At 41.9% G+C, this 26074-nt stretch overlaps 1 long non-coding RNA gene across 2 annotated transcripts in view; it reads right to left on the reverse strand.

Moving 5' to 3' along the window:
- Window positions 1-899: 899 nt before the first annotated feature.
- Window positions 900-26074, reverse strand: part of LOC137663470 (uncharacterized) — a 111932-nt gene continuing 86757 nt past the window's right edge. For both annotated transcript variants that reach the window (XR_011048189.1, XR_011048188.1), the window contains exon 7: window positions 900-1046. This is a non-coding gene — a long non-coding RNA (uncharacterized lncRNA). The remainder of the gene's footprint in view (window positions 1047-26074) is intronic.

The following is a 26074-nucleotide window of genomic DNA, read 5'->3' on the forward strand; positions in this document are numbered from 1 at the left end:
GTTTTCCTTGTATTTTATTTTAATAAGATGCATCCCTTGGGAATGCATGGTGAGTCCCTTTTCATAGGGCGGCTGTCATCTAACTGTGGCATCTCTCCACTGCCAAGTATGCAATGTATATTTTTGTTAAGTGTTTATTTAAGTGAGGTTCAGAGATTTTCACAGACCTAAGCAAGTGTCACAGACTTTGACGCCAGATGTAATATCTAGTGGTAACCCCAGAAAATACTAAAAATCAAGTGTTTTCTTGCAGGGGAGCCAGGTAAGCAAGTCTTGGAGCTGTTCAAATAATGTAAAAACCTTTTTGAACCAGCCTCACTGAATTAAATACTTAACCTCTCCGTTATGAGTTGTTCAGCAATATTCCAAGACCCAACACTCTGTGCTAATAGAATTCTGCAAAAAGCAGTTTCACAAACTTGGTTGACAAGAGATACAGGAACATGGGGAGAAGGATGGAAGGGGAAAAAATTGGTTCATATGGATGGGTGTATTTGATTAGAAGACAGTAATAATATGACTTATAAAATACAACTTTAAAATGCTGTCCCCTAAATTCCCCAGTTTCATGATTTTTGAGTCAGTATCAGGATTCTTTGGAGGGTCAAACTGTTAACCCTACAGTGATCAGGCTGTCTGTAGTGAAAAGATCTCATCACTTACAGACGGTGAGCAGTCCGTTGCAACCTATTGGTCAAATACAGCTGTAATGATTACTTCAAGGCTTTCTAAAATGTAAATATGCTCATGAATACTTGCCAAAAGGATTAAAAAACAGCTATGTAGGTTGTTTGGAACAAATAGTGACATTGGACCTCACAGATCCTTTCAGTTGCTGACACAGCTTAGAGGCTAAAAATTTTCTTATGTCTCAAAAAAAATCAAAATAAAATCAGTCTTCACTGGCAGAAAATTAAAACCTTGTCATAAAAGCTCCAGAACATTCAGTGGATGTGACAGTCACACCATTCATCCAGCTTCCTGGCAGCTCATGTTCAAATCCACTATTGACACACTTCCATTATTCCACGATATTTGAGGATCTCCTGAACAAAAAAAAAGAAAGGAAAATAATTATTTCAGGAATTATTATGATGTTGGAGTCCACTTGTACCTTCTTGTACTTCCAAATAATTCAGTTTCTCTTTTCTTCCCTCTTTGCTTGATCCAAATATAGCACAGACCACTATAATGCAAAACTATATGCTCAGTTTCACCTTGATTCAGAATTCTTGGACATCCACGCCATATGTAAATCTTGTGTGTTTTCTTGCATATCAGTTCCAAGTTCAGACTCTCCTGGAGTTTTAAAATATTTATTAGAGTATTGTATCTATCTTCCTATTGTACACCTCCCAAGCTCACTCTTCATTTGCCTTTTGTTTCCTCTTCTCCAAATAAACTGAAATTAATAGTTAATGTTGCTATTCATGAAGAGAGCAGATTCCAGGGTTGTATGGTACGGTAGGAAAACAGAAAAACTGTCTTTCTTCTTGCATAAGCCATACATACATTATGCTAAATTTGGTATAGAGAAAGCAAACCTTCCAGGTTCTTGGCAACCTAATTCCATCACTGCTTGCAGATGAAATGAGATGACTGGTGGTGGTAGGAGGGCAGAGAAGAAGAGTGGGTTTTAAATTACACACACTTGGTAATTCATTGCAGAAATTAAGCCTAATAGGTACAGCTGCTTCATGAACACGGAGACGTTTCAAATGGCCAGCATTGCCCTTGACAGAAGGTGGTATTTTGGATAAACAGCATCAGGAAGTAGCTAGCAAAAGAAACACACTTGGAAAAACTGTGTTGGAATTTGATCAAAATGTTTTCCAGACAGCTCAGATCCTAAGAGACATGCAGATCATTTCAGTTCAAAAGCAATATCCAGCTGGGGAAAAGTCCCAAAGACAAAAAAACTACACAGCAGTAATACTTGGTCAAAAGGGCTTGCGCTACTCTAATAATCACTTGTGTGATACATATCAGCCACTGCTTCAGCTTTAACACCCAGATTTGAAGACCCAGTGTTAGACTTCAGCCTGAAAAAGCCAGAAAGAATGAAAGAAAGGAGGGGAGGAATGTCCCACAGCAACACTGCTTCCAATGTGGGGTCCTCCTGGGAGCACTCTAACCCGGGTTCTGCCATCCCCCTCACCACTATATGTAACAGAGAATCAGCACTGCAAATGTGCAAGGACAAGATACAGCTGCTGCGAGAACCACTCCTGAATGGGTGCAGGTCTAAGACCTGTATTTAATCATCTGCTGTGTTACTTTCTGTGTTGCATCCTTATTCCTAAGGGATTCAGAAGTTTGGGACCCCAGACGCTTATGTGAAAGGTCACCTACAGAGAAAGACAGGATGAGGAAAAAGAGACAGCAGCTTCATCATGCAGGTGCAGAGGGATTGTCCATCTCCAAAGAAAAGCTCTGCAGAAAACAGCTTTCTCAGGCCAGTCTCAGACTTCTGGATGAGCTCCCATTGGAATTATCCCCAGCACAAAGCTCACTATCTTCTATTCTGAATGTAAGGCACATAAATACATACAAAACCATGTACAGATATTGTAATAACTATTTTAAAAGACAATGAAAATAAAAAGAGCACAAAGATCACCTTTAGAAAGAATGGGAGAGAGAAAACCATACATAGCAGATGACAATCCCATCACCTAATGCCCTTCTGGAATACGTTCAACCCTGTGATGTGCAGCGTATAAGAACTGAAACAAAACTTACATAACATTGCATTACATTGACATAGTTTTCTAGGTAGAGGCACTGGCTGCAACTCATATAAATGTACCCATGGAAAAATAATATCTCATCCACATGTACAAGACTTACCAAATAAGTAGTATCACAGTGCTTGACAATTATCATAACATGCGATTCATAAAGTGTGGCTACAAAAAACAATATCCAGTGTTTCCTAACAGGAAATAGCTAACGTGGGTTGATGTGGGTTTTATTCAAATGTCTTCTGCCTTGCAAGGTAACAATCTTACTCCATGGATACTACATAACACACTTCTACAGTGCCCCACACAAGTCTAGGTTTGGTAACAATCCATATTTTCATTTTGATGCAACACCAGGCCATATTTCACATGGTCCTAATTCTTACTTTGCTCTGTGTAAAGCTGTATCAGCAGCATTTAAATCTCAACCTCTCCAACAGAAACTCCAATTAACTTCCAAGCTATGAAGACTATTTTAAAAAGTTATGCTGCAGCTCTCAGCCTGCTAAGCAAAAATTCAAAACATTGAAACTGCATGTTAGACATTACAAAAGAGAAAGTAGAGGTCACCAGCAGCCTGATCTGTAAACATATTTAAGTCTTTTTGTTCTTCATAAGTAAGAACTAAGCATTCATTAAAAACCTAACCATGATAATTATCAGTAAACTTGTCTATTTGCACAACACCTTGGAAAAAAGCCCAGCCTTTTGCTGAGAATTTAGAAGCATAGCTTCTACTATATTTATCATAGAATCACAGAATGGTTTCAGTTGGAAGTGACCTTAAAGATCATCTAGTTCCAACCCTCCTGCCATGGGCAGGGACACCTCCCACTAGACCAGGTTGCTCAAAGCCCCATCCAATCTGGCCTTGAACACTGCCAGGGAGGGGGCATCCACAACTTCTCTGGGCAACCTGTTCCTGTGTCTCACTACCCTCACAGTAAAGAATTTCTTCCTAATATCCAATCTAAATCTACCCTCTTTCAGTTTAAAACCGTTCCCCCTTATCCTACATGCCCTTGTAAAAAGCCCCTCTCCAGCTTTTCTGTAGGCCTCTTCAGGTACTGGAAGGCTGCTATAAGGTCTCCCCGGAGCCTTCTCTTCTCCAGGGGTCCATATGCTTTAAAAAAAGAGTTCTGCATCAGATCCTATTGAGTTCAACATAAACCCAGTGAGCAAGAGTTTAGCACAGCATTCGTCTTTTCATCTTTTTCCTCATGTGATGCAACAAAAGACATGAAACGCTTCCAGACAGCTTGATCCAAGTGGATAAAAGGAAGGAACTGGCGGAGTTTCTGCTATTACAATACACTCACTGTAAAATAGTTTTTACTTCCCCAGCCCTTGATTGCTCTTATTCAGTCCAGATACATATGCTACTTCTGGCCCTTGTGCTACCTCAACAATCTGCTCAGAGAATCTTCTCAAGCTGTGTCTATACTGTGGGAACCAGCAGTGTTTTGCAAATCTCAGGTGTATGCACACCTGGCATGTCTTGTATTGACCTGGGGTGTATCAAGACTCAGGGCCACTTGTTGGCATCCAGCTTGCAAGGAAAGAAAAGTGTACAGATCGCTTTCTCATCCTTTTTCCTTCATAAACTCTATTTTCTATAAGAAGAAAATGTAGGCAGGCAGAGTGGGATGGCATCACAATGTGGTCCAGCAGGTGCTCCCATTTAGACCTCTCAAGAAGCCTTAAAAGAAATAAAATAATAAGATTCATCCTTCATAATGGTGCTTATCCACAATTTTGCACATCTTTAAAGGAATAATCACTCTACAAAGTTACAGGAAAAACATAATTATTTTTTTGTCCACATGCCAACTTTCTGCCACCTCAGCCACAGCCAGGACTCCCTCCTGCCTGCCTGTTTTGTGCCAGTGCTCCCTGAGAAACTCTCCATGTTGTCCAGGCTGAGAGCAGAGCTCCTTTAGGCTGCAGTCGCATGGACATGCATGGGGCAATGTGTGCTGTGATGACCACATACAAACACCCAGAAATGGAGAGGACCGGGAAAACTGCACATGGGCATGGGAAGGGATCTTCTCCGCCATTTCAAGCAAGAGTACCCTGACCCTATCTCAAAGGCTACTGGCTGTCAACCTAGGCCTATGTCAGGCCAAACATTTTGGTCTCAGTCACATGATCAAATTATGGCACCTTAACAAGTTATAGCCTGTCAGATTAACCATGCCAGCTATCCATGGGTACACTCTCAGACTAACCTCAAATATGAAGTAACGTGGCTCACTTAAATATCTTTCATGGAGGCTTAAACTAAGTCACATCTGGCCCAAGTGCAGTGGGCTAAGCTTGCACACCTGGATAAGTATCAACAGTTAGTAAAGCTCTTCTGAGCTTTACTAGCTCAGGGGCATCTTTTCAAGCTCCTGTAACCCAATCATGTGCTGAGACCTTAGTAACTGACTGCAGACGCAAATAATGTTGATATTGAGCCATGCAAGTAACCATTTATAAACTGGACTACGAGTGGGAGGATGTAAAGGGTTGATATAAAGGTACAGGGATGTTAATACTGCTAATTTTGGGATAACATCATTCACTGCAGGGTTAAAACTGCACTTCAGTTTTCACCAAGCTGTAGAGCTCATTTTAGAATTTTAGATTACTGATAACAAAATAATGCTGAGAACATATTTAGATATGTATCTCAAAAAGTATTCCTAATTATTAGCATCAAAGGTGAAGGGCCCATTCACTTAGATCATCTTTTATAAAGAACAGGCACTCTGGGGTCTTTGCCCAGAGCACCAGCTCAGGACGGTACAGTAAATTCTCCACGCAGTGTGAAAGACTTCCTTCCAGTAAGCACCTTGTGCTATAGATGAAGGCTGCTGTGTATACCTGCCTCAACACGCAGTGCTCCAATGCCCTCTGCACTGCCTGCACTGTGGACAAAATCCATGACATCCACACTGCTCTTTTTCCACCAAGTGAAGGCCACCTCCAAAGCCTGAGTGCACTACAAACAGCTTTCTGTAAGAAAGCCTCTCCCAAACACAAAGAATGGACATACCTCCCTGAAACCAAGCCTAGGCTTTTCCCAAAGCCACAGAAAGTTAATCCATGATGAACACTGTTCTCATAAACCGTCTCTTCACTATTTGAGGCGGTGGAGGTGGAGAGAGGTTCTCTTGGAAAGCCCATGTTTTTTGTCTAAATACACTATTCTGCATTCCATAAAAATAAGAACTATTTTCACTCAAGTCAAGAATTAACTGTACTTACACTGGGATGAAACACACTGCTGCTTTTATAGAGGAACGCATTTGGCAAGCTTAACTATATCAGCAGCATTATCTCAGCAGCTTCTAATTCTATACCACTAGCTCAAAACATGTTATCAGCTGTTGTATTTTGGATGTGCACTAAAAAGTGACCAGATACTTATCACAGTAATATTTCTACCACACAGTTAGCAAACCCACCTACATAAGTATTTAGCCTGCTATTCCTACAGTGTAGCAAAGTCCCTACCTACAGCGTACAAAAGCTCTGTCATGTGCCTTAAGTGTAAGCTTTGGTTTACATTAGGGGGGGGGAAGTCATACCCATACAACTCTGCTGGTTGAATTCATGATTTTGCACCGATGTGGCTGCAATGATTCAAGTTCCAGTGCAGATACACATGGTCAGATTGATCTCATTCCAATGTAGACATTTGAAAGTTATATGTTTAAATCTCATTTGTGTTAAGCACCCTGTACAGTCAACGGAGAGGGACCGACACCTCCAGGGTGATTTCTTTGATTTGTCTTAGATATTTTACATACGTATACTGAAGGTACTATTTCTTCCATTGACTAAAAGGAAGCCCAGGACACTTGACTAATTTATATGCCTAAATTTGGGAAGACGGACCCTATCTCTCTCTGCAACTCCCTGAAAGGAGGTTGTAGCAAGGTGGATTCCAGTCTCTTCTCCCAAGTAACAAGTGATAGGATGAGAGGAAACGGCCTCAAGTTGCACCAGGGGAGGTTTAGATTGGATATCAGGAAAAATTACTCCACCGAAAGGGTTGTCAAGCATTGGAACAGGCTGCCCAGGGAAGTGGTGGAGTCACCATCCCTGGAGGTTTTTAAAAGACATGTAGATGTCGTGCTTAAGGACATGGTTTAGTGGTGGACTTGGCAGTGCTAGGTTAGAGGTTGGACTTGATGATCTTAAAGGTCCTTTCCATCCAAAACAATTATATGATTCTATGTACAGCATCATAGAGCTTTATACGGGGAGAGTTTATTTTTCTTCTCAGACCAGAATAAGGTACATCAGGATAAGCATTCCCATTTAAGTATTACTGCATCCCACTGGGATTTGGGCTGGTTAGAAGTACACTGCTCTGAAAAAAAATGTCCAGTGCAAAAAAATTCTGTGGTATTTTAAAGTGCCTGTAGCCGGCCTCTGCCACTGGAGAAAGAGGCAAATACCATATCCAGGACTTTCCAAATCCCAGTCTTGTATAATTTATTATTTGAAAGAAAGAATTTACAGGACCTACAGTAACTCAGTCAACAGACGTAGCTTGCACATATTAAATTTTCTCCTGCATGTAACAAAAAATTAAGAGAAAAAAAAACAAAACACAATCTTTCACTGTGACAGCTCCCTAGATCCAGCTCCTTTTCCTCACTTTCTTCACATTACTACATATTTTGTTGAGATCCTTCAGTCTTTTCTGCAAGCACTTCACCTTCTCACAGTGCCTTTTACCTTTTTATCAAAGTCTGTAAAGACAGGGGGTGTAGATAGCTTTCCTTACTAGCTCAGAGGAAAGGATGATGTAGTTAGAAAATAGTAAGCTAATAGCTACAGTCCACTGTTTACCTGTTATAGCTGGGCTGGTCATTATATTTGGGCTGGTCCCCCAGGAATTTACTTATGTGTACACTGCAGTGATAGGATGTGGTCAGGGTCGTCCCTCCTGCGATGGTGAGAGTCTCATGGCAGAGGCTCCCTAAGGCATCGCTACAGCCCAGCTCATATTCGTGGAGTAGGCTGGCCCTCCCAGGCTGCAGTGAAGCCCCTACCATCGCTGCATTGCTGGGACTGTACACAAGGCAGGTGGAGGGCAGCTCCCCCAGGTATGGTGACCTGCCTCATCATCACACCTCTGGCCACAGACTATACATACCTACTGTTTCAGCGTACACTTCTGTAGTGCTCCAAAGAGTTTCAAGTCCTCTTTCCCCAAGAAGAACAATCAAGTAATGTTAACTACCTCTAAGCTGAGGAATTTCTCTGCAGAAAGGTCTAGCTCCTTTCTTCCCTGGCTGTGAAGGGGCTACTTATTTTGTGAAGAGGTACCCTGTGTCCCTACGTGAAGTCCTCTTTTTGTTTTCCACCAGGAGTCCTTTGTTCCTCCTCCTCTCACAGAGGAGCTTCTTATTCCCATTCCTGCCCTCGGATGACCATCTCTCAACTCCACCATCTGGGGCAGATCCAGATCCCGCCTCTCCCCTTGGGCAGATTCCCTGCTAGCAGGTCTCTTTTTTCATTATCCCAGCACAGTGAATGATCTCCACAAAAGCACAAACTGACCAGAGAATCAACAGCTCTTTTGCACTTCCAGCTTTCTGAAGGCCAGTGGGCCTCCAGCTACCCCTTGATTTTTATTTCACTTGTCAGGGACCTGGAGGAAAGAGGAACTGATGGTCTTCGGCTACTAAACAGAAAAGCAGATTGTTTCCAGTGTGGTAAGGAGTCTGGTATGGGCTGTTCTCTCTTCACTCTGCCAACTGCTCCACAAAGGCTGCAATGACCAGCGTGTGAGCTAGATGTTCCCCTCAGAGACCTACAGGTGTTTCAGCTCTCTAATCCTTTGCCATTCAAAGTTAAGTAAAGTACAGCTCAAAACACAATCAGAAGTTGCATTTTTAAAGTGTTAACAGCACGTAACAAATAGCTGACTAAAGAAGAAAAACCCTACATTCCCAGCAGCAAATAGATCAACTTCTGTTGTTTGTCATACTGTACTCTCTGTTCCATTGCCTGCTCCAGAAATGAAATACCTCATTTTATTCACATTTCTGAGATACTTTATCCACCATAACTTAATATTTTCTTAGCACATAACTTTGTGTGAAATATGGTCACTCTTTCTTTTCATCCTCATTGAATGATTTTTCATGTTTTGATTAGTCTGAAGAGAATGATGGTGTACTCCAGTTATACAGATATACAGTTGCCATATATGTACTGAATTTAACCAAGACTTCAAACCTCCCAACAATCTATATTTTTCTCACTGAAAAATAACAAATACAAGAAGCATCAAGATATTCGCATCACCACAAAAAAAACCAAAACCATATTTGCGACAGAAAGGATAGAATTCATCTTTTCAAATCCAGAAGTTTAAAACTCAGATGCCAAAGTGTAAGGTGGTCTTTCCTGACTCTGTGTATAGTCAGTGGATATACTGAGTACCTCTTCAAGACAAATCATCTTGCCCTAGCTTGTGACTACCATCAGATTCATTGCTCCCTGGAGGTCAAGCTCTATCTCTTTTGACTGCAAAGAAAGCCCAGGAAGGCCAGTTTAGATTTGGATGTTTATTTTTTAAGTCTCTAAAATAGAGTGAGTTTTTATTTGATTTGCAAGCAATTAAGTAATTCTGAAGTTTCAAGATGACTAGAAAAAAGAGACCAAAACAAACTCACAAATCCAATTACCTGAAACGAGATAGCAGAAATCACAACTTCTACACCTGCAACATATGGCTGAGCAACTATCAGAAACAATAGTATGATGGTGGCTCTGAGACAACAGCTTTAGTGTCTGGAGCAGCAATGAGACTGCACCAGGACGAATCATGAGGAACACAGACCCATTGGTTTTGGAAATTACCTAGACTTATCAAAGAAACATATTACTCAGAACTGCATGATCTTAAATGAAGTTTTCATAAGCACTTAGGAAATCCCATTCTAGCTAATTCATAAAATTGCTAGATCACAACCAAAGATACTGTCCTTATTTCAAGACATGAAAGATGAAGTGGTAAGTGTGATACCAAGCACCTTTGTTCTTTGTTAAATCAGGAGCACACTCCACAGAAAAGGCATTGACTTTGCATTCAGAGAAATGCCTTACATGATGCATCTTAAGTTGTGAAGGAAGCAATGCAAGCTCCTTATGTAAGAGCCTGAAGTGGAAAAAAAGGTCAGAACTCCCTAAACATAGTACACAATCTGTCCAAAACTCTGCAAAAATCAAATATTTTAGGAATAGAAGGCCCATCTCTTCAAAATGGCACTTAATTCATTTCAGTGAAACCACTGAGATGAAAGCTACAACATACTGTGGGAGCAAAATCATCAGTAAAGCTTACAGCTGGATATGCCTGAGATGCCTGAGATGAAAAGTTCCCAAGAAAATCCAGAAAGGACTGGTAAAGCCAGCTCTCCAAATTTGCTAATGTAATGCTAGCAGCACTTCTATTATTACATAATGGATTTTACAGGTATTCAGCCATTATTTTTTCAGGAAGACTCAGAATTATTTACTGTCTTATGATAGTTCCAAATGTGGGAGAATATTAATTACACAACAGGTTTCAGCTATATAGTTCTGATTTCAGTCATGACTGACTAATTACTCAGCTTTATCTATCTGTTGAAAGCCAACAGTTATCTTACAGAAAGTTACTGAAGCCAGTTCAAAAATATCTCCATTTGCTCAGCCAATCTAAATACCAGATTTTTTTTTCCAGAATCATAAAAGTTGATTTAAATTATTTTCCTGGGACTGAAAAACAATGCTGTGAGCAAGCAGGGTATTAAACACAGTTTAACTTTACAGCAGGAGCACTACACCCCAACCAGCATAAGGCTCTTGTAACACTGCAGCCAAGTCAATTGTGTATTGTTCCTCTCCAAGATTTCCATTGTTCGGAACTTTTTCAGATTTGCAAGGCATTCCTTTTTGATATCTTTCAAAAACAGTGTTATAATGCATAGTTCTGCACTATGATTAAAGTTATCATTTTCTAATGAGCTGAGAGATACAAACTTCTGTTCTAAACTGTGTGTTTTCTCTAGTTATAAGCGTAACCCCATCACTTTTGAGGCAGCTAAAGACTGTCAAAGGCCACCAGTGCCTGTTACCCTGGGTGGGTTCCCACACAGTCCTGCCTAACTTCTTTTCTGGTTCTGCTGTGAATACGAACATTTTTAAAGGAACTTTTATGGGGTTTATGTTCAAGAGAGACTTGGTGATTTTCTGCCACGCAAAACATTCACGCAAAACATTATCTACAAAATTCAGTGTAGCTTCTGAAGGGAATGTAACTATCATTACAATATATCCCTTCCTTTTCCCTTCCCTTGTCCTCCCTTTCCCCTTCCTCTCTCCTCTGCTCTCCTCTCCTCAAACCACTCAATCATGCTGTTGCTTTACCCTACTACTGTGATGAACCATGATAGTGTGTTGAGACTGACTGTCACACAACACACCCACATAAATTTTTGTCGTGCTATTTACTCCATCCAGATGTAATGCAACCTATTTTTATGGTATTTGGAAGTGGGTTGACATTAAAGTGAATGAACAACTGTTAATGACAGTTGACACAAAACTATGCCTGTCTTTATCGTTCATGCTGGTCAGTCTGATAATACTGCTCTGATTACAGGACTATCTTAAAAACAATGAAGTTATATTAAATTACTACCTGTTGCCACATCCTAAAACTTGCACAGTTAGGCATTTATGAGCTGCTACACAAAGCATCTTTGAGCTCTGAAGACTCTTCTCACCAAAAACCCTGCAGAACCTCCTCACGGATTTCAGATGCAGAAAGAAGAGGCAGGTAAGATAGTCTGAGTAAAAGCACTGAGCAGGATTCATGTACTAATGGATCAACAAAAAGCTACAAAAAATGCAAATTTTTTTTCTTCTTTTTATATGAAGAGAATAGATTTCAGTCCAATACTTTGTGGATAGACTTCCTCCACCTGCTCTTTATTCAGAGAAAATACTTATTATAATTCAAAAGCAGCAGCTGATCTTCCTTGTCATAATTTCAGGGATAGATAGCAGCTTCTCTGAACAAGACTGGACCACCATGCATGTTTGTGGGTGGTTTTTATTAGTCTCAAGTCATAGTTCTTATTTATCCTCTCTTACCCAATCTTGTTATTTTTGCTTCTTCGAAGTAATCTTTTGCATTCTCCTCCCTTCCTAGTGCTCCTTACACTCCCTGATACTGGTTTTATCTACACACTGACTCTGCTTCTCACTCACTGTAAATCTTTGGTCCTACTTTTGTCTGTGCACCTACTGACTCTGCTGGCTCTGGCACTCTGTCCTGCTCCACCTTCTCCCCTGGGTTTCCTTCCTCTCCTCCCTCTAATGATTGCTTTCCCTAAATTCCAGTCATTAGAGAGGTCAGGAACAGACAGTGTCACGACCACATGGAAAAGTGTTTCCTCTACTTCCCATTTTAAGTTAATCTCTGTTCCAGATGGTTACAAGCATTACCTGGTTGTGAATTGCTAGCGTGCATTTGCTCTAAAATTAGGCAACAGAGTGTAAGAGCATTAAATTGCAAAACAGAGAGAGAGAGACAGCAGAAATTGCCATGTTGGTTGCTACAGCTGCTTGCCACACCTATAATTAGCATTGTCTGACAATTCCCCTTCCATGGTGTTTTTATAGTTCTGAGTACTTTGCCAGATCTCCATCCCTGTAGCTTAAATTTTCCAGCTGGACATCTGCTTTAAGAAAGTATCCATCAAAATGGTGCAACAATGTGGAAGAATAAATCCAAAGAAAAGCCAGCTTTGCTCACATTTTACTCATGTTAAAAAATGCAGATAAACTTTTTCTTCTGAAACCTTTATGTCCCCATATTGGGGGACAGAAGTTTGAAGATCAGCAGGGAATAGCCTGGTGTAAGAGAAGACCTTTTTCTCACATACACAGGAAGAGAGAAGATGGGGAGGAGGGTAGCCTTGGACAGGAATCTTAAGGATTGAATTTTGGAACTGAGAAAAAATGGTTAGGGTGAACAGGAAAAAGCTGCCTACACAAGGCAGAAGGGTCGAAGCCCACTAGGACACGGTCCCCTTCAGAGAAGGCATCTCACCATTCTCCCGCTGTAGCAAAAATGACATGGGCAAAGTAACCCCCCAACTCTGGTGAGGGCACACAGGAAGGATGGGAATACGTCCAATTAATCTAAAGGCTCCAAATGGCTTACACGGGGCATCAATATCATTGCCATGTTGGTGAGTCACTTCTTAGTATTTAAAAATCTAATAAAGTAGGCCTCCTACTGTGACGCATTTTTTATTTGCCTTGTAAGCCCTGTGAAGTGGCACACAACAAAACTGTCACAGAAAAAAAAAATATCTGAGTCCGCAGAAAAGAATTAGGAAATGGCGCAGTTGCTTGCATTACCTTGTTTTCATCTCCCCTGTACTCCAATATATTTGCTCTACAATATAATCTTCATCTGCAGGAATACATACCATTGGTTTGCAAATCTCTGTACCTCATGCAGTGCACACAAGATCTTACTCAGAGATGCCTTTCGGAGAAGATTGTTGGCTCTTCAGCCTTGCTTCTTTTGCTGCAGAAGTTGTAAAGTGTGTGGTAAAGTAGATTTATATCTTCCAGAAGAAAAAGGATCATTCCACAGCTGAACACTTACAAGAATAAACAGATTCTATATTTGTCTCTGCCATAGACTTCCACAAAAGGTACTTCATGGACCTGCGTTGTTTCAGGGATATGTATAGCTCCCTAGCACATGTAAAAAGCAAAGTGCCTGTGGTTAATAAACCCCTTGACTATGCTTCTTTTTCAGCCTGCCTGCTGTCTTGTCCCCAAACACCTCAACTGGAAGCCTGAATCCCCACTACTGAGAACACGTGGCAACCAGAAGACTGGGAATCAGAGATGGCTGGACTGCCATGTCCTGGCTCCCAAAAATGTGGGAAGGAGTCAGAGCCTGCAAATCCTTCAGCCCCAGAGCTAGAAACAGTAGCTACAGCAAGATCCAGATACTTCTACTGAATAAAGGGTTTAATGACAGCAGAATAAGGAATGCATTGTTTACTTTTACCCACCTAACTGCAAAGCCATAAGTAGAGACAAAGTACTCGGCATTTCCTGCAGCTGAAACCACCTCTATTTCCTCCTTCTGGTAAAACTGGACAGCCACTGCATGTGAGTCATCCTGTAGCAAAAAAAAAGACCTTTTGTTCTAAGTGTCAGGGTCCTAAGTGCACCAAGAGGCCTTACTGGTGTTGATGAATCTCACCTGGGGCTTCTCCTGCCACCCTGCCCATGGCCCAGGACCCCATTTCAGCTCAGTCCAGAGTCATCAGTCCCTACACCAGCAATGCCATAGGAGTGCCAGCCTCTAGCCCTGCCTCCTGCATGGACTTCAGATCCACATTGCAGCCTTGTCTCCAACCCTGTCTCTGGCCCCATCTCTTTTTTTTCCCAGATGGACACCCTGGATAGACCCTGGACCTGGGTCATCACTCCCCCCAGTCCAGGGCTGTTGATGGAGCCTGTTACCAGCAGCCGGCTCTGCCTACCAGGTTTGGCCCCCATGGGAAAGCACCCCATCGGTCAGGGCACAGCCTGCACTGGGGTGACTGTCAGCCCCAAGGTCCCTGTCCCACAAAGAAGAAAGCTGCTGTGAAGCACTAGACAGCCTACATTTGGGTTCACACTTAGTCTCCAGGTAAGAACTGAGTCAAGCTGTGACAAGAAATCATTCTCCAGAATACCAAATTAGATAGGCACTGCCCAAATCCAGCCTCCCTTGGACACAGTGTATATGTCCTTTAAATTCCCATTTTTTTATTCTTCCATTTCACAAATGCTGTTCCTCTTCTACCAGAATAATCTGGTGACTCAATATCCATGAGAGTCGATGTTCCTCATTCATCTCGCACATACCTCCTTTTTTGAAAAGTATGAAGTACCACTAAAGCACCTTTTACAAAATGCTTTGGCAGTGCGTCAGATCCCTCCACCGCCAAACACCTTTTGCTTTCAGAAACTGTATCCGAGTTGGACACTGGCACCTATAAAAAGCACTCTCTTGAGTGCCATCTGTCAATGAGTCTTCAGCAAGGCTATAAAACAAGGGCACTGACAAACACATGCCAAAACACAACGCATGTCAGTTTGAGCATTTACAAAAAGTATTCCAGGTTATATAACCAGAGCAGCAGTCCTGTATGGTTCCTCGGCCTCTTTTACGTCAGTCTCCTATCAGAGCTGGCACTTGCTGTTGGCTTTGCGCCTTTTTCCATCAGTCAGCCTTGACAAAGCGGATTATCATCTGCCCCTTTGCCAGTTTTAACACCAGAGTCAAGATGCTGAGCGGTCACTGCAAGTGCAAACCCTGTGGTGTGATGTAGTTTGAGGTAAGTAGAGACTATGTTTTCCAGGAAAAATGTATCCAAACTAGGCATAAGCCTGCTGAACCTAAAGCATGAGTCTACGGATTAGGTGATAGGAAAATGGCCTGATAATTAGATGCTGGATGCTCACCCCAGCTCTGCTACTAACATGATGTATGACCTTGAGCTATTTCTCTCTCTGTTCACCCCCACCCTTTTGTTCATCTTAGCTATTCCAGCTAGAGACTTAATGCTTTCTCCAGATACCTTAATTGACAAATCCTGTTACCATTCCCAGCATTTTTTACATGGTATGATCACCTCCAGTGACTTGGCACATTCCTGCATGGCAAATTTACATAAGACGAGTCAACACCATGAAAACGTACATAGCTTTGTGGTGGTGGCTGAATCCCAGAACAGGAGTTGTGTTCTTCCTTGGTAGCAGCAGCAGCAGTTCCTGACTCTGTGCTGGCCAACGGGCAAGTGCAGGATGAGGTATCTGGGTGTCTGACAGCTGCCAAAATATCTGCTTCCCATCCTCTCCAGGATAAAGACAGCAGGCTGGATTTTGTTGTGTGTACCACTTCGGCATAGCTGCAGTACTGCTAGCAGCTTCCAGCCTGGGGACACCTGCTACAGTGGACTGAACCAATACATGTTTGTAAAACAGTCCGCTGCTGCGGAGGAAGACCTGCCATGTTTCCAACAGCAGTCTGTCCCTGTACCACCTCATCGGACTTGTGAGCCCAGAGCGAACTCATCTGGCACTAACCCAGCATCACCTGGCCCTGCATGGTGCAGCTATAGTCCCACGTTCACCTGTAAAACCCTGAAAAAGACAATCCACAAAGAGATCTGGCAAGTGTGGGGGAAGGAGGGGAAGGCACAAGGGAAGGCTACTGTAATCTCTGCAGCAGAGCAGTATGAGGAGAGGTGGTAGTGAAATGGCAGCTAGTGACAGCAGGCAGTCAAGTGACTGAACTAACCAGCAAATTTGACTAATAGTCTCGAGTGCCGAATCCATTTCCAAAAATCTCACGGGAAGTTCTTAAAAATAACATTCTTACTGAAGACAGTGAGGAAGACAGGTGTGTATCTCCCTGTCTTTTCCGACTGCAAAGAATTAATGGTTTCATTTTTATTCATATTCTCAATACTGAATGGGCAAGGAAGGAGTCAGGAAGCAGAACAACTGTGAAAACTGCCTCTACAGAAACATTTATTACCCATACCATTTTCTGCACTGGTTTCATAAGGAGTCGTCACTGGGAAAAGAGACAAACCATTAGGTTGGCACTTGCAGGTCCCAAGACCTTTAATCGGTGAAATTAATGATGTTAGTGAGAGGATATGATATGCAATGACATGTCTCTGGCTGTCACTGCATCCGAAGTTTGGGTCTAGGAGTAGAGAGAAGGGGTGACGATAACTCATGAAGACAAAACACTTGAGTTTTAATCTGAGATTTTAGGCCATATGGTATAAAATCAACTATTCAAAACAGAACGGGCAAGTAATTATAGCACAGTCTTCCACTGTATTATTTTGCTTTTATTTCAGAATTTCTCTTTCCTAAAATAGAACTTCAAAAAAAGCAATACTTTAGATATTTGAGGATTTACAGCTTCTCTCATCTCCTGTTTTGTTTAGAGCCTTTCCATAAAAGCATCAACAATAAAGAGTCAAAAAGAGGAGATGAACTGGGAATTCAACCACTAGTCCCAAAATAGAAAAGGAAGAGATAGTAGTCTTGTTTCCTGACATGAAAGGTCCCAGAAGGGAAGGCAGCAGGCTTAAAAAAAGAAAAAACCTCTTCCTTCCAAGACATTTTTCAGATTTTCCCCAATTTTTTTCATACCAACACATTGTCAACATCAAATCATTCTCCCCAACACTTTCGCATTAAAACAGCATTTTCTAGTGGAAAACTTCTGTCAAAATGTCATGACCAACTCTTGTTCAGTAACTTCTGTTGCCGTGGAGATCTTCTCACGGTTACAAACACAGCATTAGAAATAATATTCTCTCAGCCAAGCTGCTCCTTGCTTACCCAGCAAAGGAGCTGGTCAAATCACCACTCCCAAGAGCATTCACCTGCGAGGAGGGAGGGCCAGGCCAGCCTGAAATGGAGATTGAAACATTCTCCAGGCAGGTTGAGTCATTTTGTGAGATCCTTAGCCTACTTACAAACAGTTATTCCTGACCTTATTTTTTTATTTATCTTCCTCTTCTAGATAAACATATCTGGGAATCTCTAGGCCCTGAGTAAAAGTTTAATAATGTTTTCCTCTAAAGGTAACGTGCCCAACTCTCCACTCCTATGTCTGCATTTTAGGCTATGCCTTTGCCTTTTTCCCCTGAAAAAAAAAATAATCCTGCCTTTTTATGCCTTCAGTTTATATGGCCTCCATCTCCGTCTATTTTTAGAGAGCAGAGAATGGCAGACAGCAGATAGCTGTTGATACCAGGCAGTGCTGGGTGAGAACCAGGCTCCAAGGATAGTAATTAAACTCTTTATGTTAGTAGTGCTTCCAGTTTGAGCCTTCGAAGTATAGATCGTGCCTGTCTAGATTTACATACTAAGTTTCTCAGACAATGACATGGTCTTGCCTGTGTTTGTACACACTGATGTACACACCTCTTTACTCATATAACAGTTATGGGCTACATCGCCCCTGACCTGATAAAACCAATGTGTTTTAACCAGTATCCCTTAGAGGAGTTACTCTGGGACATCTCTGTTCAACAGCAGGGAGCACACTGTAGTACAAGACAGACCCACCTCCTGCTTTCATTCATTAGTAAGAAGCCTTCCCACAGCTGCCTTTTTGAATCCAGAGTTCCCTTGTAATATATCATTCCTCATAGCATAGTTTTCATGAAGCTTCTTGATCATCAGCTCCAAAAGCAGCTCCTTTCCACCTATCTGAGAATTGTCCTCAGTACTCCTTGCCCCAAATTACCTGGTCCCACTCTTTCTGGTCTACAAATCTTCAACACTATGGTGAATTCTCCTCTAAGGCAACAGGAAATGGACCCAGAAGTGCCATGGCCATGGGACATTAGGCACTCATCCAGTATAAATTCACTCTGCTGGTTCAAATGCAATAAAGAATTTTGAAGGATTAATTCTGCACTGGCAGATTTTATGCCAGATCAAGCACTGCTCATCTTTGCATGGCCACCATAAAGCCTGAATAAACACACAAACCCAATATCCACACCAGAATGCGTTCAACAGAAATGTGATCATGTGCTCATCTGTCATCTGACTTAGGTTTGTACTGCTGGGTGACCCAGGATGGGGTATGTCGGGCAGGAACAGTCATTGTACCAAGGTCTGGGGGAATTCACAGTCCATACAGAAGTGGAAGACTCTCCCCGGGATCATGGGATTGTGATCGGGTCTGTGGAAACTGCCATTTGGTGGGGCAACTTCTGCTTTTCTAGCCAGCACCACCTTTCATTTGATCTCCTTCCAAGGGTGCGGGCAAGGGCCCACACCCCAGCAATGCAGGCTAACTGGTTGTACCTTGAAGGTTTGGCCTCAGCCCTCTGAAGCAGGGCAGTTTCATCACCCTAATAAGGGGTGGACTGGACCACTCCTTGGTGACAATATCTGAACTCTTCAGAGCAGACTATTCACAATGATTAACAGAGTCTGTCATTCCACTTGCAAAGCTATTGATGATAGGTAATCACTCCTCAAACATGCCTTTAGGTTGGAGAATTTTTAGCTACTGGTAGTTTTATAGCTTCCCCAACCTTTGGCCATGCTATGCTTAAGCAATTCAATAAAAATGACTACTTCAGCAACAACTGAAGATAGGAAGTAGGGAGTAATCAGTGTGCTTTCAAGACCTAAGTGGTCAATAGTAGAATAAAATACTTTAATCTGCTCACAGAATGAACCTAGAATGCTCTCACAGTGGCCTTATTGAAAAAAAATGGTTACATAGAGTTATGCAGGTCTCGCGTCCCTTTTAAGTAAGCCCAAGGAAAGAGGCAAGAAAAAAGCTTTTCTCTTTCTAGGGAAGGTGGGAAATCTGAGACCATAGTTCCACAGTAACAAATTTTTGGCAGAAACATCCCATTCTGGAGCTCCACCTTCACCTCCCATTGGCCAAGCAAGTCCTTCACAGATGCACTGTGAAACACCACCACTTCTGGAACCCTGCCATGAAATCCACCAAGGAGCCAGGCCAAGTTAAAAACAAAACAAAAGTTATTTTTTAACATGGATTAGTTCCTTGATCTGGTTCATGACTTCTGTGTTGGCTGACCGAGGGGCTAGTTCCTTGCAGTGCAGGGGAAGGAAAGAGTATGTGGAACTAGGAGAAGGAAGCAGGAACCCCTTTATCTGGCACTGCCACCAGATGCCTCATACTGTGGAACCACAGCCTGAGGTCCTAACCTCTAAGAGGTCCAACCGCTTGAAAGAAAGTCTAGCCAACCTCTAAGAAAAAAATTAAGCCATCTTGTAACGTCTTGATAGGTTTGAATGTGGCACCTTGCTAAACTACTAAACACTGCTGTGTGTGTGTTGCCTGGTAAAGAATCCTTCAATTTGTAATGATTTTGGCAACTGTCTCTTGACTGACTCTTCCTTTGTGAAAAAAAAAAATAAAAGAGCTCTCTCTCCTCTATATTACAAATACTTATGTTGACGTGAGAAATGCCAAGGAAATTGTGAGGAGAAATCAACAGATACTTAGGAGGAGCTTGGACGCAATGAAAAAGGGGACCATAAAAATACCTTAGTAAGTCTGTTTCAATAAGTAACAAAAAGTCATAAAGCAACTAGTTGTTCTTCTAAGAAAACAGCATAGTGACCAACATGCTCTTCAACCATAATAAGATCTAGGAAAAACAAATATGTAAACTGCATGTATCGTCCTGTCTTAAGTCACCAAACTACCTGGCAGTAGTTTATCATCATTCAATATAGTCACCTAAAGCTTTAAATTCAGCTGTGTGATCATTACAAAAAAGCACCGTGAAATGTTACGTGCTGTACTCAGCAGATGATAACCTCTGCTGTAGCATTTTCTCACCCCAGTGTTGGTCATGTGACTAAGGTCAAGGAAAATAGAGGATTTTTACCAGCTTCTCTGTGTCACATCTTTATTGAAGAAATAAATCTGCCTTTAGTAGTGTGCAGCTGTACTCAATAGAGAGCAAATAAAATCAGGAAATTAATCTTCAGTGTTTCCCAGTAAAGAGTATCTGCTTGTTCAGATCTGTCAGGTTTTGTAGGCCATTAAAAAATAATCAGTGAGATGAAAGCATAAAAGAGAGAGCTTGGTCCTTAACATGTCCTGTGCATTAAACTCTTTTGAATGTTTCTGCTTGAACTCCATTCTGCAATAGCCTCATTAGTACGGTTTATGAGTCATTAATTCACCTTGTCAATATTATCAGAAGTTCTCTTCTATAGCTTGCCAACTATTCCCTGTTTAGAGAAAGGAGAAACTTGGTGTAGTTATAATAACCCAGTTCAGGGACGTGAGTTGCATTCATACCTATGCTGACAATTGCTCTGTGGTTTGCCCTGCAAGCTCTCCTATCAGTTGCCCTTACCCTATTTCTGAGATTTGGAGATTCTTGCGCCCACACAGAACTCTTCAGATGGAGGACTGAGTCTTGTGGGCAGGCTAGTGTAAAACAGATGAACAGTCTTTGAATCAAGGACAAGAAAGAGCCTCCCCAGCAAGGAGTTGTCCCCAGCCATCCACAGCCTGTCTACTTTCTAACTTCTACACACCAGTGGCTGTCTACCCCATTTTTAAAGGGTGAACTTAGGTACCTAAAAAGAGGATATGGATTCTCATTTAGCCTAGGCACACTCCCACAGCCTAGTATGAGCCAGGAGAAAGAAGCGGGGTTCAAATCTGCTGTGCAATTCAGCATTTCATGCTTGATATTTTAGGTAGCTGCAGACTGCTTTGCATCTAACTCTGAGACACCTGCCTTTGGGGGCACGGGGTCTAACATCAGGCTGTGAATTCCACCCAGGGAGCCAGGACCCAGCAAGGTGAGTGTCACTTTGATAATGCTGAAGTCCCCCTGTAGATTTAGCCATCGGTGTCTAACCAGTGCTGGAAATAAATATTACTTTCAGCTGGCAAAGCTGCAGTAATAAATCCACAACTTATTAATCTGTTAATTGTGTCAGGTAGTTTGCTGCTTACAACTATTCCCTGTGCTCCCTCCAGGCCAGATTTGTTATTTGTTCCCTCTTGATACCAAGCCATTTGCAAGTCATATTCTTCAGGGTCATAAACTTCCCTAATAATTAAATGAACAGGATGAAATTCCAACTTGTAGGACTGATAAAACTGGACTTTGGAAAACTACTGTCTTTTTTTTTTGCCCATGGGGAAAAAAAGAAAGTGCTATAGACATCATCCCATATGGAGTTGTTTTCTGTTTCAGTTTGTTGAACTTTTTGTTCAGCTTTGTGTTTATGGGACAAAAAAAATAATTATAAAAGCAAACTCTGAGGTATTTTGGTTAAGGATATGAATTTTGCTATTGTGTTACCTTGCACACTACTGCTAGACAAAAATAAAAGCCACTCTGTGCAGTCCAAAAATTAAATAACCTTGCAGAAATAAAATATTATGTTACTGTACATTTGACCAATAAAGAAAATATGTGAAGATCTACCTCAAAAGATGCATAAGAAAATAATTAGTGTGTTTTATTCATGTTCAGTGAGCAAGCAATTTCCTTCCATTCCAGAAAAGCACCCAGCAATAAGATCAGGAGGCCAACCATGCTTACAATACAAGCTTGTGTCAATTCATACACCTGCATATGATAAAGACAGCCACATGAAAGGATAAGGTCATCAACTGGCTGATTAGATAGAGACTTAAGTCTCCTAAATCAGATGGCAAAGATGATAAATTAGAACTATCTATCTGCCACCTACATCGGATGGTGAAGGAGGCAGGAACACAATGCTCTGGATACTAATTAGTGGCATAATGGAGTCAGTTTCTCATGTTCTAGTGTGTCAAATTCCAGCAGTGCCAGTGATATCAGAACAGAAGTCACAGCAAGGTCACTACGGTCTGTCAGCAGGACAGCTTCAGCCAAGTACCGCATCCTAATCCCTGTCTGCTGAGAATCTAGCAGAGGAGAAATGCCTGTAGTTAAAATACGCCTAAAGCAATATCCTCCACGGGCATCGGGCTGGAAGCAGAATAGTGCTACACAAGATAATAAAACGCAGTTGATTTTAACTGTTAAATGAGCACTTTTTGTTTTGATACAGGAATGTGCTGAAGTCTGCCTATTCACAGAAACAGCAAGGACATCAGCAGTGTGTCAGGGACACATTACAATACAAACACCTTCAAACCTCACACCACCTCCCCAACTTCCAGCTTGGAAGAACTACCTCTGTATGGAAAGGTGACTATGCCCATACTCACCCCTTTGGTAGCTCACCCTGACGAGTTAGTTCAAGTTATAGTAACTGTAGCAACAGAGCACTACACAAATATTAGTGGATTTATCCTCCCAGCATCACTTGTCAGGCAGAGAAATAACGTACCTGCTGCGCAGTGCATGAGGCGCAAAGCAAAAACCCTTGTCTTAACTTTTGCCAATGATAGAGGTAATTAATCAGAGCTTATCCCCATGTGCTAGCCTACCCTGCTACAGTATGGTCACACTCGCAACGTTAGCATACTTCTGCCATGTTTCATGCCTGCCCTGAGGCTGTACGTAGCCACAGCAAGCAGTACAGCTGCCAGAGCAAAGATGGAGAGGAATACAATTTCTCTAACAGACTCAGGAGTGCCTGGAAAGGAGAAGGAAGTCACATGTTTGGGCTGCGGTATGGTCCACTGGGATTGTTGCTTCGTGTGTAGATACAGTCCTTGTGTGCATGTTACAAAAATAAACATTCTGGGTTTTTCCACATGCCTTGAAAATCCTTGATGCTAGAAAAGTAGCTGCCCTAATGTGGTCAAAGTATGTGCAAATATAATAGAGAGGAGGACCCACTCCTAGGGATTAGAAGACACATTAGTCCCATCTTTGTTCTTTTTGAGGTCTGCTGGCTCCTGTTGTTTGCTCATTCTGCCATTAATCTTCTGTCTGTTCAGAATTATTCTTAGAGGGACTTGTCCTCAGGGAAGAAATTTGGAGTTAAATTTAACTTCTAATTATTCAAAACAGTTGTTGAAATAAAGGAGGTGGGTAGGCCTGTTAGTAGAACACACAATAGCAGCAGTGGTTATGCTGTGCCCTTTTCAGACTTCTGCAAGCTTCCATTCAGGTAAGTTTTCACAGTGCAGCTGGCCAGATCCAACAGCCAGATCTTGCTGCTACACAAGGTGGGCTGCCTCCTCCACCATTCCTTTCCTTGCATTCCTGCTCCATCCCTTGCATGGCTTGGCAGCTCCACTGAGCTAATCTGGCTCGCTAAATTCTCAGAATATTCACTTTCTTGTGTCGAGTTAGTTTTCTGTGGGTTCAGTGAGCCCAGCTGGCCCACCAAGGGCAAGATGAGTGCTGAGAAAGAAGAAGGGGAGAGTTGTGCAGCTGGTGACAGGAAGAAGAGTAGGAAGAGGGGAACAGAGGGACAAATGAGAAAAACAAGCTTTTTCACATGACAGTGACCTTTAGATCTGCTGTGCTATACTGTGAGACTTCACCCCTACATACTAAAATAGAAGAAAAAAAATGGTTTATTTACAGTATATGAGGTGACACCTTCCATTTGTATCACGGAAATCTTTCTCTTGCACTGAAGGAGCTCAGGTAATCAAGTGACTGGACAGGGACTGCAAACTACAGAAGCGGACAAGAGATGTTTTTCTTACAAAAGAATTACTGACTGGAAGTCTAGCAAGTGAAAAATTCTGTCTTGTTCCTCTCCAGAAAGAAACAAAAAACAGGTAGGCAATAGTCTGGTATGTTATATTCTACAGGCTGTCTAAATAGGCAAGTGGTTTGTATATCTGGCAATTTAGATTTGATCACGACGTCAACACAATATTTTAAGTCTGTATATAAAAGCTTCTCAGGTGAATTCTGAAAAAATTCACCTGCTGAGAAGTGCTAGATTTACTCTTTTTCCTTCATTTGCCAGCTATTTCAAAGTGCATGAATGAAAAAGGGATCCCAGAAATCAGTAGAGAAGATTAGCATTTACAACCCTAGCAGAGCCACTCTACCAACTTAGAGCTACTGCTGTGGTTGCATGGAAAACCCACCCAACAATAAAGTACCGCTTGCCTTTTCTGCCCCCTCATACCTGAACCGAACAGTCTGCACAGTGTGATCAGGATGAAGGAAGAAGAAAGTGGGAAATCCATCAGCAAATGAGCAAATTGGCAAACGGTACTATCTCCAAACAGAAAGCTGAAGGCGAGCTTTCAAGATGAAGCACACTCCTTATGTTTCACACTGTCCTTTGAAACAGGAATAAAGACAACTGCCTCCATCTTCCCATCCTGAGATGCTGAGTCCTAATCTGTGCTGCTTATATTCTTTGTGTGATATACATCTTGTAGATCAAAGCTGACCTTTTTTCCAGGGCAGGGTAAAGCCACTTACCTCCCCCTTTCTTTCCCCCCTGTCCCTTTGCTGGCTGCGTGAGTAGACTGGCCTTTGCAGATGCCATGTTCGACATGGATAGCTTCGCCCTTGCCCCATGCTCCCAGGGGTGCCAGTGTACAGCCCATTTAATCACTGGAATTTTTACCACTGGATTTCCAGCCACTACCCCTCAGCCCCTTTATCTCTTCTCTACACTGATCTTCAGATTCCTCAGCCCTCTAGCCAAACAGCAGCAGCTTGATGTTTGGTGCTCCTCCTTCATTATTGAAGTAGAAGGTTTTGCTCTCTTCAGCTCAGGCTGACACCAGGGATCTGATGTGTTCTTGCAGTCAAGCAATTGGTGTAAAGACTTTTGGGTTTCTGAGAGCCCACTGCTCTGCTGCTTAAAATGTAGAGATGAATGAAAATTAAGAGATTGTAGGCAGGTTGGGATAAGAGATGCTAAGAAAAGGTCTTCTGTCTCCCATTTCAGGCCAATGATGCAAAGAGAGTGCCAGAACAGGTAAGTAGTATACGGGAATGAGTGCCCAGAAGGCTTGTGGGTAGGTGTTAAAGGACTGATTACTTCTTTGTATGAGTACATGCATTCAGTGAATCCACCTGGCACTAACAGCTGATAAAAAAGCCACCAAGGTAGCTTATGACGGCACTTTCATGTGTGGCTCTGACAGTTGCTTTAGATTCAACAATGCATCCCATGTTGAAGGGGAAAACCCAGGTTAAATGCAGAATTAACACACAATGATGATAGGACCTTAAGCTAGAAACTCTCCCACTAGCTGAGTCTTACCTCATTAGCAAGGCAGAGAAGCAGAGCAGTAATATTCCTGTCACAGTGCAAAGACTAATTGAAAAGTGAGGCAATCAATTGTTAATTTCATAGCTTTTCTAGTTGCTATAAAAGTACAACTTTGTCATAATCCATTCATACGAGATTGCTCATTGCGCCAGCACAGACGACTTCTTATGCCATTGTACCTCCATATGGAATTAAAATCAGCAGCACAGGAAGTCTGAGTAAGTGAGCATGAAAAGACATCAATAGCAGGGATAACGCCATAGTGTAACAAACACTTATCCACCATGAATAGCTCCCACCAGAGGAAAGATGTAATTTATAACTCCGCTTCAGTCTCAATTATGAAGACTGACAAATGAAGAAAGACTTCCTTCATTTCTGCTGGAATCTCATTCTTGACGAAGCTATTGAATTCAAATACCGATCACTTCACAGGCTCTTCTTTAGATCTATGCAGCAATTCATTTTCTACTTAAAAGCTAGCTGATACTGACAAAAATAAATAAGATTTTGGTGATTAATTTAAGACTGTCTCCTCTAAATTTAGTGAGCACTGT

Source organism: Nyctibius grandis, chromosome 5 (genome assembly GCF_013368605.1).
Source record: "Nyctibius grandis isolate bNycGra1 chromosome 5, bNycGra1.pri, whole genome shotgun sequence".
NCBI classification, from domain to species: domain Eukaryota; kingdom Metazoa; phylum Chordata; class Aves; order Nyctibiiformes; family Nyctibiidae; genus Nyctibius; species Nyctibius grandis.